This window comes from Mustela erminea, chromosome 6, assembly GCF_009829155.1.
Source record: "Mustela erminea isolate mMusErm1 chromosome 6, mMusErm1.Pri, whole genome shotgun sequence".
Lineage (NCBI taxonomy): Eukaryota > Metazoa > Chordata > Mammalia > Carnivora > Mustelidae > Mustela > Mustela erminea.
Genome location: NC_045619.1, coordinates 80,793,879 through 80,812,783, shown reverse-complemented (window position 1 = coordinate 80,812,783; position 18,905 = coordinate 80,793,879). Strand labels below are relative to the sequence as shown.

Genomic DNA, 18,905 nt, shown 5'->3' with positions numbered 1-18,905 from the left:
ACTTATTAGTGACTAAATTCCTCATGAAATTTCTTCCTCAGTGTTAAAGACAAACATATTTCTTCTTAATTTGTGAATAGCCACAAAAATACTATATTCAATTTCTTTAGGAAATTCCCTGGGTCTAGAATTTAATAGTCTTATAGTTTTAGCCATTGACAGATAACTGCTTTTTTGACGCACCTCTCAGACAGCAGCAGTTACAACTGTGTTCTTGGATGTGTATTAAATTAAAATACTATCTAGTATGTCCCAGCTTCGCACATGTGTAGAAGCATGATTAGGAGAGTTTGTGGGAGTAATGGTGAGGGGGAGGGGAGGGGAAGGAGCAGAAGAGTCATTCATGACTCTGTGTAAACAGAGATGGTTACTGAATAATAGCAAACATCTCCAAATGATTCCTTCCTTTTTTTTTTTTTTTAAAGATGTATTTATTTGAGAGAGAGAGCATATGATCGTGCGTGCTTGTGAGTGAGTAGGGGAGGGGCAGAGGGTGAGAATCTTCAGGCAGACTTCAAGCTGAGTGTGGAGTCTGATGTGGGGCTCTGTCCCAGGTCCCCGAGATCATGACCTGAACTGAAACCAAGAGTTGGATCCTTAACTGACTGGGCCACCGAGGCATCCCCTAAATGATTCATTTGTGAAAGAATAACTACAGTTCTGATAGTGCAAGTTCCTTCATTTTCACGTTTTGAATACCCACTCCATGACTTACTAACTGTGGACCTTGAGCAAGTCACATAGCCTTTCTTTAGTAATACAGTTTTCTCAGTTGTGAAATGGGAATAGTGATAGCCTATTTCATAGCTTGTGGTGAAGATTAAAGAGTTTATATATGTCAAGTGTTTAAAATATATAAGAGGTTTTAATGATCCTTTTCAGGTGTGGGCAGAAACCCTCTTTTCTTGGTTTATCTTATCAGAGATGAGGCAACCTAGGTCTTTATAAACCTTTATTAAATACTGGGGCGCCTGGATGGCTCAGTGGGTTAAAGCCTCTGTCTTCGGCTTAGGTCATGTTCCTAGAGTCCTGGGATCGAGCCCTGCATTGGGCTCTCTGCTCAGCAGGGAGCCTGCTTCCCCCTCTCTCTCTGCCTGCCTCTCTGCCTACCTGTGATCTCTGTCTGTCAAATAAATAAATAAAATATTTAAAAAGAAATAAATAAAAATGAACCTTAATACTAAAGAGCAAACAGAAGCATGAATGTGTGGAGAACAAAATAGAGCATGCTGATGTAGAGAGCAGGTACCTGATCACACTCTACCTGGATTATTCTATTAAGGCCCTGCCTTGTTCCATCTGTAGCCCCAGAGGGTTGGCATAACTTCCTAGGCCCCTCACTTGGGCTTCTTTCCTCCTCTAAGTTCTGACCTATGATTGAGAGGAGGGCGCCACACTAGAGTTCACTTGGTAATTGGATTAAGACCTTTAAGGCAGAGCAAGAAAAGGAGAGGTGCCATCTTCAAAGGTTCACTCGGGCTTTTCTTCTTGGTTTGTTTCTGGTGCCAGGGATAGGCCTTGTCTTCAAGTAATTGATACCTGAACTCCTTGCTTACAGTGCTTTGATTTTGCCTATCTCACCTGGGCTTTAGGCAACATAATTCACATTTAATAAAGGAACATTGTTCCTTTATAGAGCAGCCTGATTTATTGCTGATTCTTTATCCTCCTCCTCCTCCTCCTTCTTTTTAAGATGTATTTATTTGCAAGAGAGAGAGAGAGCATGAGTAAAGGGAGGCACACAGGGAGAGGGAGAGAATCCTCAAGCAGACTCCCCACTGAGCACAGAGCCTGACACAGAGCTCGATCCCAGGACCCTAAGATCATGACCTGAGCTGAAATCAAGATTTGGACACTTAACTGACTGAGCCACCCAGGCTTCTCTAGTGCTGTTTATTTATGATACTGAAAAAAAATTTTCTCCTGTATTTTGGACATTAGATTTTTCTGCTGGGTAACTTTTCCCCACATGGAACTCATCCAGCCTCCTTCCAGATGGCATATCCTTATATCCACGATGGCTACTGCAGCCTCCCATCTTACCCCCCTTGTCTCGGAGCTGAGTAGCCAGCGCTGGGTACTTACTCCATCTGCTCCTCTAGACTTAACTGGCAGCATTTCACAAGGTCCACTGCCCTCATCTATATGCGTCCCAGATGGGCAATGTTTTTGTTTGTCCCTGGAGTTGAATATAATGAATAACTGTACAAATGTTTGACCAGCACAGACTTCTTGTAATCTATACACTTTCAATCTAATGCTTACTGAGATGGTTTGAAAATTATTTTTAGCATCTTAAACAGTAAGTATGTGGAACTCTGAAATACCTGATCATAATCGGGTAGATTCTTGATGAAAGATCTGAGGAAGAATGACTTGCTGTCTGGTGGATTTTTTTCTTACTCTGCCTGTGAAGTAGATGTGTGAAAACACATGAGAATTTATATTGAGTTATTTCAATGAAAGAGAATATTTGTTTTTTTTTTTAAATCAATATGGCAATATATTTTCATTGTAGAAAATATGGAAAGCGGACAAGTGTAAAGAAATAGAAAAACTACAAATTGTATTACCAAAAGGAGACCAATGTTGACATTCTGTCATATTTTGCTTTAGTCCTTTTGTCTGTGTGTATAGATATGTCATGTTTTATTTAATCAGTCCCTTACTTTGGATATTTAGCTCATTTCCTTTTTTAACTTTAATAAATAACACCATAAGGCATATATTTATACATACATTTTTGTGCTCAACTCTTGGGCTTTCTAGTTATACTTGTTACATTCAATATTAATTCTGTAATTCCTTGTTTTACTTATTCTTTCTTTATATCATCTATGAGTTTGATAACACTTACCTAAAAAGCATATTTGAGATATAGTATATCTTTCTGTGTTATAAAAAAAATCATTTTGATTTGTAAGGCACTTTTTATTTGTTTAGTAAGCTGGCAGTTATTAAAGACACTGTGCATTGGCTCATTTGATCCTCAGCACTGATGAGTGGTTAAGAGTGCAGGTCAAGAGGGGCACTGCATGCATTCCTGTCCTAGCTCTAACACTCACTGGCCTCGTGACCTTGTGCAAATGGCTTACCTCTTCAGTGCCTCAGGTTCATCATCTCTAAGTTCATATAAGGTGCTTGAGAACACTAGAGGAAAAGATGCCACAGAAGTGCCATAATTATACAAAGTCAATACGCCAATTCCCATTTCACAGATAAGAAATCCAAGCCCAGAGAGCTTAAGTTGTTGGAGGTTCCCAAAACCAAGTGGAGGTAGGGTTTAAACTCAGGTCATTGCACTACAGAGCCAGAATGCTGGATGAGTGTCTGTGGGTGGTTGTTCAACTTGGTTCTTTTCTGCCCCCTTAATTCACAGCATCACTTAGCTAGTTAGTGACAGAATCTGAACCCACATCCATTTATTCAGACTCTCGAGTGTGGTGTTTTTACCAGTACACTGTGATAAGTCCTAACCTGCCAGCACCCTGACAGATCTTGGTTGTGGGGTGTGTGTGTGTGTGTGTGTTTTGGTATTGTTATCTTTCTTCCCTTCATCTTGTTCTGACTCATATTTTTAATTTCATCATTTCCTGAACACTTATTTATTTATTCTCTGCTTTCTTTCACTAAAAATATAAGGTGGTTTATAGAGATTTCTGTAGGACAACAAGATAAGAGTAAAGTGAAATATGAAAGTCAGGGCAAAGGAAAAATAGAAACCCAGTTAGATGATTAAGATAATGCAGTTATTCTTGGTTCCAAGACCAGAGATGCTTTTGGACAGGATAGAGTGAGTGTCTTTAGAGAAACGAGTTTAGAGGGCTTCACCTCAGTTGGTGACATCATGCTGTAATGCACTTTGGGAAAAGCAAAGCTACAGGGATGTCAGGAACTTGTGTCAGGGTGTGAAGGTCTTTGAAACCATACGGCACCCTTGATATTGTGCAGCCAAATTTTCCTACTAATATTCTTATCCCCATAGTGCCTCCAATATGAAATTCTGATAAAAGACCATGACCTTAAGGCAATATTCCATATAAATTGATTTCCTCAGAGTAATACTGAATTCAGGTTAGACTTCCCTAGTAAATATTCCAATTGTAGCTATTTTGACACCTCAGTGAGAGTTAAATGTTGAGTGAACAGCAATAGGAATTGAGTTGGAGGAAATACTGACATTTTATGTGAAAATTGAGGAGCCTAACAAGGACACAGCTGAATAGAAGACGCACATTTCTGCCTGAAGGAGGCAGTTCTCAAGAGTAGGGCCATGCTATTCCTCAGGAAGTAGATGACATATTGCTGAATGGATTCCATAGAATGTGGAAATTTTTAATTATGCTACAAATTTCAAACGTTGTATATGTTATTTATAGGAAATTTTGCAAATGAGGAAAATTACCAAAAAGGAAATAAAAATCATCTGTAGTTTACCACCTGGGAATATTTTCTACTAATACTTTCAGTTATAAAGGTCTACATGAGGGTAGATGTATAGTATTTTAAAAGTTGAATCCTACTGTACATGATATTTTACAATGTTTTAAAATTAACAAAATATCTTGAGGATTTTCCCATGCCAACAAATCCTCATTAATAATCAAGTTTGTTTTTTTTTTTAAGATTTTATTTATTTATATGACAGAGATCACAAGTAGGCAGAAAGGCAGGCAGGGGCGGGGGGGAAGCAAGTTCCCTGCTGAGCATAAAGCCCAATGCGGGGCTTGATCCCAGGACCCTGGGACCATTACCTAAGCCGGAGGCTTTAACCCACTGAGCCACCCAGGTGCCCCTATAATCCAGTTTTTAATAACCAAAGATTATCCTATCATTGGATACAAATAAAAATAGAGATAATCAGATTCTTATTTCTGCCATTAAAAAATCCGAAGTGTCCAAAAAGTATTTAATTCTGATCAGTGTAAGTACCTGAGGTATCCACTAAAATAAGCTGGTTTGCAAAATCTGTCTCTGGATAAAGTGAAATGAATTTATGTGCTCCACAGATTGGTTAGCTATATGTACTAGTTAAATGTTGAAAAACGCCTGTCTCAGCGGAGAGTTGATCCTTTAACTGGTGGGGATTAGGAGCAGGTCCAGCTCTCCATAAGGTCCTTCTAGTTCACAGAAGAGCTCTTCCGTGCCTTGGGGAAGCTCATTTTCTAGTTGCATTTGGGGTTGATGGGGAGAGTTTGTGATGCTTCATCCAAGCACATGTTCTTACAGGCCAGGTAGGAAGCACAAACAAGAACTTGAGTTCTTCCTGTGACTTAGGCTTCGTGGGTTAGACCACAGGGTGCCTGCTATAGACCAGTTACTAAGTAAACATTAATATTCTTACCACAAATGTGAAACTACTTCTCTCCTTTATGTCAGTCCCTGATGCCAATCGTATTGCGATCCCGGCTGATTGCCAGGAGAGCCTGGCTACCAGACTGTTCGGGTGCCAAATTAAGTAGGCACAAGTCCCTAAGAAAGAGAAACGGGCATGAATATCAGCTTCAGCATGGGCAGAGATGAAAAAAAAGTGATGTGTTAATGCCAGGCACACGGCCAGTCTGCTCATCATCAGTGTGTCACTTCCGTGCTTTCCCTCTTCTTGTCCAAATGCTGCCCATATTTCAGAATTCTGCTTACATCTCCAGAGAGCTTTTCTTGACCTTTCTAGTTTACATGACTTTCTTACTGCATTTGCCTCCAATGCAGTTTTTAAATTTGTGCCACTCTTTCTGGCATTCTGATGTATAACATCTTATATTGTTATTTATGTGCTGCATGTATACACATATGTATTAGTTGTATATCGGATACTAAAAATTTCATTTGCTGCCTTTGATCACAATTGTAATAAATATTTATTGAGGACTTTTTAATTTAAGTTTTAATTTTTTTTTTTTTTTTGAATTGGTAGTACATCACATGGTTCAAAATTTAAAAGGCACAGCAGGTTATAGAGAAGAAAAGTCCACCTCTCTCCCTGTCCCCAGCCACCTGCTTTCTATCCCTGGGGGCAACCACTATTATCATTAAAAACATTTTGAAAAAAAGAAGGAGAAGAAGTTGCGGCTCAGCCAATCAGTGGTGTGCTGATGTTTATTCATACTGGCTTATGGGAGTTGAAACTTTGTGAGTTGTCATTATTATGATAGCTTAAAGTAGGCCACGGTGTGAGTACTTAACAGCGTGGAAATCAGCAAATGCTACAAAGCAGGGACTTTACTTCTGGATGTATTTTAATTTATAAATATTATTTGTTTCAGTCTTTGTTCCATCTTTCTTATACAATGAACAAATATTTTAGAATTATTTCTCTAGAGAACAGAGAGCCAATTGTTGGACATTTACGAACACTACTACCTTAGTCCTGGCATCTAGAGATAACCACGGTTACACTCTGGGATGCAGCTTTCTGGTCTTTTTCCCAGGTGTACATAGTTGTACACCAGTTGTACATAGTTGATAACAAATCCTGATTATATTTTAAGATTTGTCTTTTTTTTTTTTCTTGCTGTTAAGGATTGTGCATTGTTCTTATAAACCCCATTTCATGTACCATGTTGTCACACAGCATTACATGGTAAATAATTATTTGATGGATGAAGTAATACATGAAAGATCAAGAGAAAGATCATCATGAGTGCACCAGGAATCATTAGTAACGTCACAAAGTTTTAATCAAGCTAGGGCAAAGGACCTGAAGAATGCTGAAATTGCTATATTGATGCAGGCTGCCTAATCTATTCTGAAATGTCATTAGCTCTAGTGTGAGACTTTCACTAACTGGCAGTCACTGCCTTGAAACGGCTGTAAGTCCCATTCTTAGAGAATAGCGACACCTGTAATGAGCTATATGGCAACGTCTCAGCCGGTGCGTTCAGGCTGGAAGCCTAATCACACAACTTTGTTGGTTTGGACATCTGAGACTAATAGACCCACTCTGGATTCTGGGGTATCTGAAGTGCACAAACGGCAAGACGGAAGTAGGAAAGACAGACATCACAACATCTCAGAATTGGAAGAGGGCTTAAGTCAAACCTTGGTACTGAAATACAGCTTCAAAGTTACATGATTACAAAACTGTGGGGAACCTCATCAGCAGTGTCCTGGTGTTCTGTGAGTAGTCTTACTTGGCCTCCCAGCTGAGACTTCAATGGTGTTTCCAACAGTATTTTTCAAGTAGGGGCTATTATTAAAAATTAGATCACAGACTTTCTGTGAGCACAGTGTAAAAAGCTGGTAGACTCTTCAGCTGTCTCTGTGTCTATTTGGCTAATACCAGTATGATCTGAAACAACAAACCATAATATATGACACTTTATGTCTGAAAGAATGAAGACGTTCAGGCAGATCAGAGAATTCTCTCATCATTATGGTTTTCTGACTATTGCATTTCAAAAGGGAAAAAATAAAATAGAGAAATAATTCCAAGAGACTGATTCGCTTATCTATTTATACAGGAGATTTAGAAGAGAGACATGAAAACCGTAAACACTCACTGAAAAGCAAAGTATATTTATAAGTTAAAATAAACGAAAAATCTCCCCAAGTTGCAAAATGACTCTGTTCTCTTCCTCCATGTTCTATAAATTTGCTTTACAAATACATGGGAAGAATTTGTGGCAGTAGCTTTGCAAATAAATACAAACTGTCTTGTAGTCTGCCATCATCTTCCATATTAATAAAGTTGAGGTGAAATAAATGAGATTTTTTTTCCTACTCTCTTAGTATTAATTATTATACATTCTGGATGAGTAAGAATGTATTTATGTATGAGGCTGATAAAATGTATCTTCATATTTGTGAGTGCTTGTCATGTAGTAAGCCATTTCTCTTTCTTGACATTACTAAGTAAAAATTAAACTTGCTGGCAATATTTGCTTGGCTTAATGGTTCTGAACTAAAAGATGACTGTTTATCATGGATAAAATTAACAGACTGATATAACAGCTACTACACCCTTTACTTTTTCATTGCACATTGCTTAATAAATAATGTTAAAGGTAATAGGACTTATAAGCTAAAATTTCAAACCCCAAGTTCTTCATAATTCACAAAAACTTCATATTCTATTCTCTTAAAGTATGTTTATCATTATTTATATCTCAAATAAAATTACATCTTAATGTGTATTTTGACCCTCCCCCCCACTTTATTAGAAAAGCTGCAATGTATATTCTGAGGTGGTTAAGCATGCATATATCACTACCAAGTAAGCATGGTAAATTGCTCATCAAAGAAACAAAGTTAAGACAGCAAGCAAATGGGATTTCTCATAGTTTGTGTGTACCAAATTTATACATAGATAAAGTGATGAAAGCAAGTACACATTTTAAAATAGAGAGATTATTTCATGGAGCACAGATCTCTCTTTCGTACTGAAGAACTGAGGCCCTGTTTTCCTTCCTGTACGGGTGCCACTCTTGCTGCAGGACCAAGGAGTGAATCAGTTCTGCTGCTGCCCCCACCCCCCATATCCACTCCCATCATACATTTTGGGTATTTACCTCCTGAGAGATGCAGAGGACCAGGAGTATTTGTAGTCCTCCATCCTGTTTGACCGTGTTCAGGTATCAGGCCCCAAATATCGTAGACAAACACAAGACCCTTCTGCCATATCCATCTCGTAGCCTCTTTGCATCTACTCTTTACTCCAGATGTGCGACTACCAGTGACTTGGCTGTTGTGTAGGCAACTGTTTCTGAGGGTCAAGCCTCACATGTTTGAGGAAATCAACCTGGTGTTCCTGCTTGAATATTTTTGTGCTTCCCCTTTCTACATTGCCATGTTACTTCTTTTTATGTGATAGTAAAGGTTAATTGTTCATTAGAAATAATTGGCCCATGTAGCTATTAATGATCAGTTTGCTTCTTTTTTATTTATTTATTATTTTTTTTTTCTGGCATTAAAAAAGAATACTTCTAATGATGAAAAGATTTTTCTAAATATTTCCTCAGGAATGGAAAGTTTGAGAATTATTTTAGTTCTTTTTTTTTTTTTTTTCTTTGATCAACACTTGTGACTTCATTTTTTCCCTTCCTACCATTTTTGAAGATGCTGACATGTCAAAAATTTAGGGCGTAGTAGCTTTCCCCCATTGCCTTTAGGTCAGATAGTCTTTTTTTTGTTGTTGTTTTTTTGTTTTTAAGATTTTTTATTTATGTATTTGACAGACAGAGATCACAAGTAGGCAGAGAGGCAGGCAGAGAGAGAGGAGGAAGCAGGCTCCCCGCGGAGCAGAGAGCCCGATGCAGGACTCAATCCCAGGACCCTGGGACCATGACCTGAGCCGAAGGCAAAGGCTTTAATCCACTGAGCCACCCAGGCTCCCTCAGATAGTCTTTTTTATTAAATACGTATTTTTTTCATGGTTTCCTTTTCATCTAATGCTTGAAGCCATCTAAAATTTATTTTAGGTTAAAAAATGAAGCTCTAAACATTTTTTTAAACAGATAACTATTTCACATCTTTTAACTCTTTCCCCTCCCTTCAACAGCAACTCCTTCATCATAAATGCAGTCTTATACTGATATTAAAAATCAGGGGCGCCTGGGTGTCTCAGTGGACTAAAGCCTCTGCCTTCGGCTCAGGTCATGATCCCAGTGTCCTGGGATCGAGCCCCGCATCGGGCTCTCTGCTCAGCGGGGATCCTGCTTCCTCCTCTCTCTTTGCCTGCCTCTCTGCCTACTTGTGATTTCTCTCTGTCAAATAAATAAATAAAATCTTAAAAAAAAAAAAATCAGTCCTGGAGTGCCTAGGTGGCTCAGTTGGTTAGGCAACTGCCTTTGACTCAGATCATGATTGTGGAGTCTTGGGATCAAGTCCTGCATCAGGCTCCCTGCTCAGCAGGGGTAGTCTGCTTCTCCCTCTGATCCTCTCCTCCTTATGCTGTCTCTCACTCTCTCTCTCTCTCTCTCTCACACACACACACACACACACACACCCAAAAAAAAAAAAAATCAATCCCGACTCTCCTGTTTCATTAGTCAGTCTGCTTATTTTTGTACCAGTAATGTGCTTGCATAAACACTTTTTGGTTTAAATGAGTTCCATGTAATGAGGACATTAACTCTATGTCATCTGTATTCTTCATCTGCATTAAAGTCTTTATGGTATTTTTGATATACTAAATTTTCTTACCTGATAATCCTATCTCTATAGGATGGGATTATGTTAATGATACAGTGAAGAAAAAATACATTATTTTCTCCTCCCTGAAAGAGAAGAGAAAGTCAGTTAGAAAATTTAAGGAAAAGAAGAAAATTTCAGCTGACTGATATTAGCTGTGCACTTTCTTTGTAACCTTAATTATGTTGAGATATGTTCCTTTTATGCCTAATTTATTTTAAAGAGTTTTTATCATGAATGGGTATGGAATTTTGCCAAATGATTTTTTCCTTTGTCTATTGAGGTTATCATATTTTATTCATTCTATTAATGTCATGTATCACATTGGTTGATTTGCATATATTGAACCATCCTTGCATACCTCAATAAATCCCACTTTATCATGATGAATGATCTTTTTAACATGCTGCTGAATTGGTTTGTTAGTCTTTTATTGAGAATTTTTTATCTATATTCATCATTGGCTGATAGTTTCACTTCTAGTAGTGTCTTTTTCTGGTTTTGGTGTCAGGAAAATACTTGCCTTCTAAAATGAGTTTGAAAATATTCCATCATCTTTGATTTTTTGGAATGATTTGAGAAGAATTGGTGTTAATTCTTTGAATGTTTGGTAAAATTCACCAGTGAAGCCGTATGGTCCTGGGCTTTTCTTTATTGGAAGATTTTTGATTACTGATTCAGTTTTGTTACTAGTAATTTGTCTATTCAGATTTTCTGTTTTTTCCCCTGATTCCTTCTTGGTAAGTTGTGTGTTTCTAAGAATTTTTCCATTTCTTCTATGTTGTCCAGTTTGTTGGGGTATAGTTGTTCACAGTAGCCTCTTCTGATTCTTTGAATTTCTGTAATGTATGTTGTAATGTGCCCCCCGCCCCCTTTTTTTTTTTCCACACTTAAAAATGTTTACATGTGCTCAGGAGTTCATTTTTAGAAATAGGTATTACCTTTAACACAGTGGAAGTGTGGGTGGTTATTATATTTTGATAGAAAATACCACTTTTTAACAATTTGCAATATAGATTGATTTAGATTTGGCTCTTGACAGTTTCATCTCCATTTTCTCTCTTTTCCCACAGGTGATAAAGCCAACATTTATTTAGGATTACAATGCCTTACTCTTTACCAATATCTTTTTTTTTAAATCAGCATATAATGTGTTATTGTTTCAGGGGTACAGGTCTGTGAATCATCAGTCCTGCACAATTCACAGCACTCACTATAGCACATACCCTCTCCAATGTCCATCACCCAGCCACCCCATCCCTCGCACCCCATCCCCTCCAGCAACCTTGTGTTGTTTTTTTATTTATAATTTTTTAAAAGATTTTATTCATTTATTTGACAGATAGAGATCACAAGTAAGCAGAGAGGCAGGCAGAGAGAGAGATGGGGAGGGAAGCAGGCTCCCTGCTGAGCAGAGAGCACGATGCGGGGCTTGATCCCAGAACCCTGGGATCATGACCTGAGCCAAAGGCAGAGGCTTTAGCCCATGGAGCCACCGAGGCGCCCCTATTTATCATTTTTTTGATTTGAGTCCTTTCTCTTTCTTCTTGGGTTAGCCTAGCTAGGGTTTTTTGTTTTTTTGTTTTTTGTTTTTTTCAATTTTGTTTATCTTTTCATAGAATCAACTCTTAGTTTAGTTAATCTTCTCTAGTGTTTCTCTATTTTATTTATTTATTTTTATCTTATCAGTTATTTTCTTTCTTCTGCTAATATTGGGCCCAGCTTATTCTTCTTTTTCTAGTTCCTTTTAAGATACAGAGTTAGGATGCTTATTTGGGATCTTTGTTGCTTCTTCTTCTTTCTTTCTTTCTTTCTTTTTTTTTTTTTTAAAGATTTTATTTATTTATTTGACAGATAGAGATCACAAGTAGGCAGACAGATAGTCAGAGAGAGAGGAGGAAGCAGGCTCCCTGCTGAGCAGAGAGCCTGATGCAGGGCTCGATCCCACAACTCTGAGATCAAGACCTGAGCCGAAGGCAGAGGCTTAACCCACTGAGCCACCCAGGTGGCCCTCTTTCTTTTCTTTTTTTTTTTTTTTTAAAGATTTTATTTATTTGAGTCGGGGAGAGAGAATGAGCAAGCAGGAGTGCAAGAGGAGGGGGAGGAAGAAACAGACTTCTTGCTGAGCAGGAATCCTGTTGTGGGGCTCAGTCAAAGGACTCTGGGATCATGACCTGAACCAAGGGCAGATGCTTAACCCACTGAGCCACGCAGGCACCCCTCTTTCTTGTTTCTTAATGTAGACATTTATTGCAATGAACTTCCTTCTTGGAATTGCTTTTGCTGCATATGTAAGTTCTGGTTTGTTGTGTTTTTGCCTTAAGAAACTCTTTTCTTTTTCCATTAATTTCTTCTTTATTGGTTGTTCAGGAGAGTGGTTGTTTAAGTTCCATGTGTTTGTGAATTTTCCAGTTTTCTTTCTTTCTTTTTTTTTTTTAATTTTTTTTTTTTTTTCTTACTTATTTGAAAGAGATCACAAGTAGGCAGAGAGGCAGGCAGAAAGAGAGAGGAGGAAGCAGGCTCTCTGTTGAGCAGAGAGAGCCCGATGCGGGGCCCGATCCCAGGACCCTGAGATCATCATGACCTGAGCCGAAGGCAGAGGCTTTAACCCACTGAGCCATGCAGGTGCCCCTCCAGTTTTCTTCTTTTTATTGATTTCTAGTTTATGCCATTGTGGTCAGAGAACATACTGGTACGATTTCAATTTTCTTTAATTTGCTAAGATTGTTACATGGCCTGTCGAATTGTCTATCTTGGAAAATGTTCCATGTGTTTTTTTGAGAAGAATGTGTATTCAGCTTTTATTGGATAGAATGTTCTATAAATATCTGTTAAATCCATTTGGTCTATATTGTTCAAATCCGCTGTTTCCTTACTATTCTCTGTCTAGATGATCTATCCGTTGTTGAAGGTAGGATGTTAAAATCCCCACCTATTGCACTATTGTTTACTTCTCCTTTTAGCTCTGTTAGATTTTGTTTTATACATATAGGTACTCCAATGTTGAGTGAATAAATATTTACAATTGTTATATCTTTTTGATGTATCAACACCTTTATCATTATATAATGATCTTCTTGGTCTATTTTTCCTTTTTTTTTTTTTTCCCCAGTTTAAAACTAGTTTATCTGAAAGAAGTATAGCTACCCTGATTTTGTTGGTCACTCTTAGTTTGGAATGTCTTTTCCATCCCTTCATGCTCAGTCTGTGTGTGTCCCTAAGGCTAAAGTGAGTCTTTTGTAGGCAACATGTTGTCAGATTTTGGGATTTTTTATCTGTTTATCCTTTTAAAATATTTTAATTGGTGAATTTATGTTTGAAGCAATTATTGATAAGTAAGGACTTACTGTTGCCATTGTTGGTTGTTTTCTGTTCCTTATCCTGTTGTCTTTTCTTGTGTTTTGATATCTTTTGGTGTCAGCATCTTGATTTTTTTATTTGTATTTTTTTTGCATTTGAACAATTAGTATTTATTTTTCTTTTTAAAGATTTTATTTAAATTTAATTAATTAACATAGAATGTATTGTTTGTTTCAGGGGTATAGGTCTGCGATTCTTCAGTCTCATATAATACCCAGTGCTCATTACAATACATACCTTCCCCTGTGTTCATCACCCATTTACTCCGTTCCTCCACGCCCTCACCGCCACCCCAGCAACCCTCGGTTTGTTTCCTATGATTAAGAGTCTCTTTTATGTTTTTTTTCTCTCTCTGGTTTCATCATGTCTCATTTTTTCCCTCTCTTCCCCTATGATTCTCTCCCTTGTTTCTTAAATTTCACGTATCAGTGAGGTCATATGATAATTGTCTTTCTCTGATTGACTTATTTCACTTAGCATAAACATCCTTTAATTTCTTTATTGTGTTATTTTGTGTAATTACTACCGGATTTTCCTTTGTGGTTACCATGAGGATTACATAAAGTATCTTAAATTTATAATACCCTACTTGAAACTGACAAAGTAGCTTCAATAGAATTCATAAACATTACACTTTTACTTCTCCTCGCATTTTAGATTGTTGCTATTATGGTTTACATGTTTTTAATACTGTGTGACTAGTAACAGTTATTACAGTTATGCTCATTTTTACTATGTTCATTTTTTTAAACGTTTAAACTAGAGTTGTAAGTGAATTATACACCCTTATTATCATACTGCAGAATCTAACCATGACTACTTATTTACCATTACTGGTGAGCTCGATACTACCTTTTTTATGTTTTCATGATTTTAATAACTTCCACTCAAAGAACTACATTCCTTTTAGCATTTCTTGTAAGACATATCTGATTGGAATGAATTCCCTCAGGTTTTGTTTGTTTGGAAAAGTCTTTATCCATTCCTTACTTCTGAAGAACTGTTTTGCCAGGTATAGAATTCTTGTTTGATAGTCATTTTCTTTCAGTATTTTCCTCTGGCTTGAAAAGTTTCTGTTGAGAAATTTGCTGATAATCTTATGGAGGGAGATTCTCTTGCATGTAATTTCTGTCTTCTCTTGCTCCTCTTAAAAGGTTTTTTGTTTTGTTTTGTTTTTGATTTTTGACAATTTAATTATAATGGGTCTCAGTGTAGTTCCATTTGGAGTCTTTTGGGCTTTGTGGATCTGGATGTCCATTTTTCTCCCCTGGTTTGGGAAATTTCCATCCGTTATTGTTTTAAAAGCACTTTCTGGGGGCACCTGGGTGGCTCAGTGGGTTAAATCTCTGCCTTCAGCTTGGGTTATGATCTCAGGGTCCTGGGATCGAGCCCCACATCAGGCTGTCTGCTCAGCTGGGAGCCTGCTTCCCCCTCTCTCTGCCTGCTGTTCTGCTTACTTATATCTCTGTCTGTCAAATAAATAAATAAAATATTTAAAAAAATAAAAAATAATAAAAGCGCTTTCTGTTCTTGTCCCTTTTTCTTCTGCTTCTGGAATTCCCATTATCTGTATTTTGTTTCTTTTCATTGTCTCCCATAATTCCCATAGGCTTTCTTTACTCTTTTTTTCCCCCCTCCTGACTGGGTAATTTCTAGTGCCCTATCTTGCAGGTTGCTGTTTCTTTCTTTTGCATGGTTGAGTCTGTTTTGGAAACTCTCTGTTGTATTTTTTAGTTCAGTTATTGTATTTTTCAATTCCAGTTTTTTTTTTAATGGTGCTATTTCCTTGTCAAACTTCTGTTTTGTTCATGCATTATTCTTCTAATTTCATTTAGTTGTCTGTTTTCTTATAGTCCCCCAAATTCCTTAAAAAAAGTGTTTTGAATTCTTCGCCTGAAAGTTCATAGATCTCAGTTTCCTTAGGGTCAGTTATTGGAGCTTTATTCATTTCTTTTGATGGTATCACATTTATTTTTTGTGATCTTTGCTTCCTCTCTTGGTATCTGTGCAGATGAGTGATCAAGCCCCCTTCCAGATTTTATAGGTTTGCTTTGGCAGAGGCAGTTATTTACCAGTCAGCTCAGTTTGGGTTTCTGGATGTGTCTGCTGGTAGTGTCTTTGGGTATGTCAGGCCTGTTATTATAGTGTGTTTTGAGGCAAGGCAGCTGGTTGAGCTCTGAGGACAGGGTTGAGGGGTGGAGAGTAAACTCCTGGCTAGAAAACAGTTGGATGGGACTGATGGCTTTGTTCCCTAACAGAGTGAGGCTGTAGGATGGGCTCTGTGGTTGCCTGCGTTCTCTGGTCAGGCTTTATAGATGTTTGGGACTGGGTGCTACATTCAGCTGTAGATGGGGCTTATAACTTCGTTTCTCTACCCTGGCAGGGCTGCGGGATGGGACTCAGGGCCTGTATAGCTCATTGTTTGGGGATCCAAATCAAGCCAGTGTGTGCAATGAATTCCCTGGTCAAGTAAGGCCACCAGTTTTGCTCTCCAGTTGTAGGAAGCCCTGGGCTGTGCTCTCTCTTCAAGTACCCACTGTACATAGGGCTGTTGAAAGGGCTGTGCAGGTTCCCTGGTTGAACAGGCTGAAGGCTGTAATCAGTGATGAGTGGGTCTATGAATTAGCTTCCCCACCTGAGTGGGCGAAGAAGCAGCTCTAAAGCTGGTAAAGCCCTTTGTTCTCTTAACTGCAGCCAGACTGCTCTCCAAGTTCCCTGACCGAACAGCAGCTCTGGCTTTGCTCTACGAGCTGTTGGCCCTGCCTGGCCTCCTCTCAGCTTGAGTGCTGCTGGGCCTCACAGTTTCCAGCAGCTGTTGCCAGCCCTCTGGTCAGTTGAGGTTGAAAGACTCCTCAGCAGGTGGGGCTGTGATTCAGCTTTTTGGGGGGCAGTGGAGAAGGGGCCGCTCCAAGCTACTCTCATTTTCCCAAACAGACTCTGATTGGGAAGGGTTGGAAGCTACTCTCAACCGTGGCTGTGAATTAATCCCTCTGCCTGAGCATAGACTGGGAATGCTTCATGCTCATTATGGCTTTGCCTGCCTACCTCTTGGCTCAAGTGCCCCTGGGCTGCCCTGCTTCTAGGAGTTTGAGTCAGCCCTCTTGTTTAGATGGGGCTGGAAGACACTCTCCAAAGTGAATGGGGCTGTGTTTCAGTTCCTTGCCTGGGGGTGGGCAAACTGGTCTCTGTGGCTGGCAAAACTCCTCATTTGAGGATCTGAATCAGGGAGATCTGCCCTGCACCGAGTTTCCTGGTCAGCATGAACCCTCAGCTAGGTTCTGCAGATGAGAGAAGCTGTTAGTTGGGATGAATACTTGGGCACTGCAGATATGAATTCAGTCTGCTACGATCTGTGGGCTGGTTGCCTCAAGTCCCTCCCTCTTCTCCATCATAATGAGATTTCCGGTTGAGCCCTGTAGATTTCCCTGCAATCTCCATGGGGCTCCCACAATGTGATTCAGATGGTGAAGTGATGCTGGTTGTACTCCTGAGTTCTTTTCCCACCAGAGGGACTGGAAACTCAGGGGAGACCTGCATGGCCTGAGGGAAGGGCAATTCAGTCAATGTGTGGCTGCTTCTCTTACCCTTCTAAGGCAGTCTGTCTTGGTTTCTAAGGTATAGCGGGTGCTTCAGCCTCATCCTTGTGTTCTAGAATTCTCTCAGTGGTGTCTTGTCCTTGAATAGTTGTTGGTTTAGTTAGTTTGTTTGTTTATGGTAGGGGAGGAAGATCAGGAACAACTTATATTGCCATCTTGGTCCAGTTACTATAGTTTTATAAAACTCTTCTCATCATGCAGGTTTCTGTTCCCATTAAGAATTTTTTTCCTATGGGACACCTGGGTGGCTCAGTCAATTAAGTATCTACCTTCAGCTCAAGTCATGATTCCAGGATCCTAGGTCCTTACTCAGCCAGGAGCCTGTTTCTCCCTTTGCCCACTGCTCCCCCTACTTGTGCTCTCAAAAAAAAAAAATTTTTTTTTTGCTATGTTTATGAGGTGCCTGAGTGGCTGAGTTAGTTGAGCATCCAGCTCTTGGTTTCAGCTTAGGTCATGATCTCAGGGTCCTGAGATTAAGCCCCGGCTGGGGCACGGTTCTCAGCAGGGAGTGTGCTTGAGATCCTCTCTCTCTATCCCTTCCCCCACTTACTCACTCTCTCTACCTCTCAAATAATAACTAAATCTTTGAAAAAAAAGAGAATTTTTTGCTATGTTTAAAACTTCATTCTTCGGTATAAACTTAACAGTTAATTTGTTAAGTTCTATGAAAAAAGTCCCATTGGTGTTTGTATTGAAATAATATCACATTTATATATTTACATATATTAACATTTTTATTGTGGTTAGTTCTTTTATCCAGGGATATGGCTTATCTCTCTGTTTTTTTCCATGTCCTCTTTTGTCTATTTTGTAATTGTCTTCGTAAAGAGCACACACACATTTTGTTAGATCTATTCCTATGAACCTTATAGATTATGCTCTTAGTCAGGTGGGATCTTTATTTTTCTATTACGTTTTCCAATTTTCAAAAGAATTTTAAATTACAGTATTACCAGGAAGATGGATTCTGTTTTGTATCAAAAGTAACATCTTTCATAGTGTTTAAATTTCTTTCTCTTTTGTCTCTGGGAGAAAGTTGGATTCTTTGAATACAACTCTGAGTATAATAAGAAAATTTTCAAGGTGCCATCAAAGTTCATTTAATTCTGTTTTCTTAAACTGCCATATATTGATATAGCAATGACATTTCGATGATCTTTTCCAAGATGAAGGTTGAGGAATTGTTGTGATATATTTTAATTCTTTAGCATTAAAATCTTCTCGCTTTTGTCTTCCAGAGTCAATGTAAAGCTTCCTAAATGCTTTATAGGCCTTTGATCAGTAACCTAGACTTATTTTACAGAAAGCTCATTTAAAAAATTATAGTGATCTTTTTTGCAGTTTCTTATTAAATGAAAGGAAATACAATTCAGCTTATTTGTAACTTGTTTAGTTATATCCTTTAGTTATGGTGAAGCTTGTGCCTTTTCAAAAGGCCCATGCTAATTATTATTTTGATGTCAATATTGACAGTGGAATTTATGTTATTTCTATTACTTAAGAAATCTTGTTTTTCTTGCTGTTGTGCACATTTGAATTACATTGAGCTTGGAGAGGAGTTTGTTTTTGTGGTTGAAACCATGTATCAGTGTATTTCATAACAGCTGGATAAAGCATTCATATTTTGCCTTTTCTGTTCAGTGATTTTATCAATTGAGCATTTTGAAATAAGATGATTGACATGCTGTTATCTTTCCTCTGAACTTTAACCTTTGGTTATTTAAAACCTCTAGGTATTATGAAATTATGTTTGGTTATTCTTGAGGGTGCTGGATGTGCCCCAGAGTACGCGAATTACTGAATACTTCAGCTTACACCTAC

General features: G+C 38.4%; 1 protein-coding gene across 6 annotated transcripts in view; it reads left to right on the top strand.

Annotated features, from left to right (window-relative positions):
- Nucleotides 1-18,905, top strand: part of NELL2 (neural EGFL like 2) — a 399,311-nt gene that overhangs the window by 118,489 nt on the left and 261,917 nt on the right. The window lies entirely within an intron of this gene.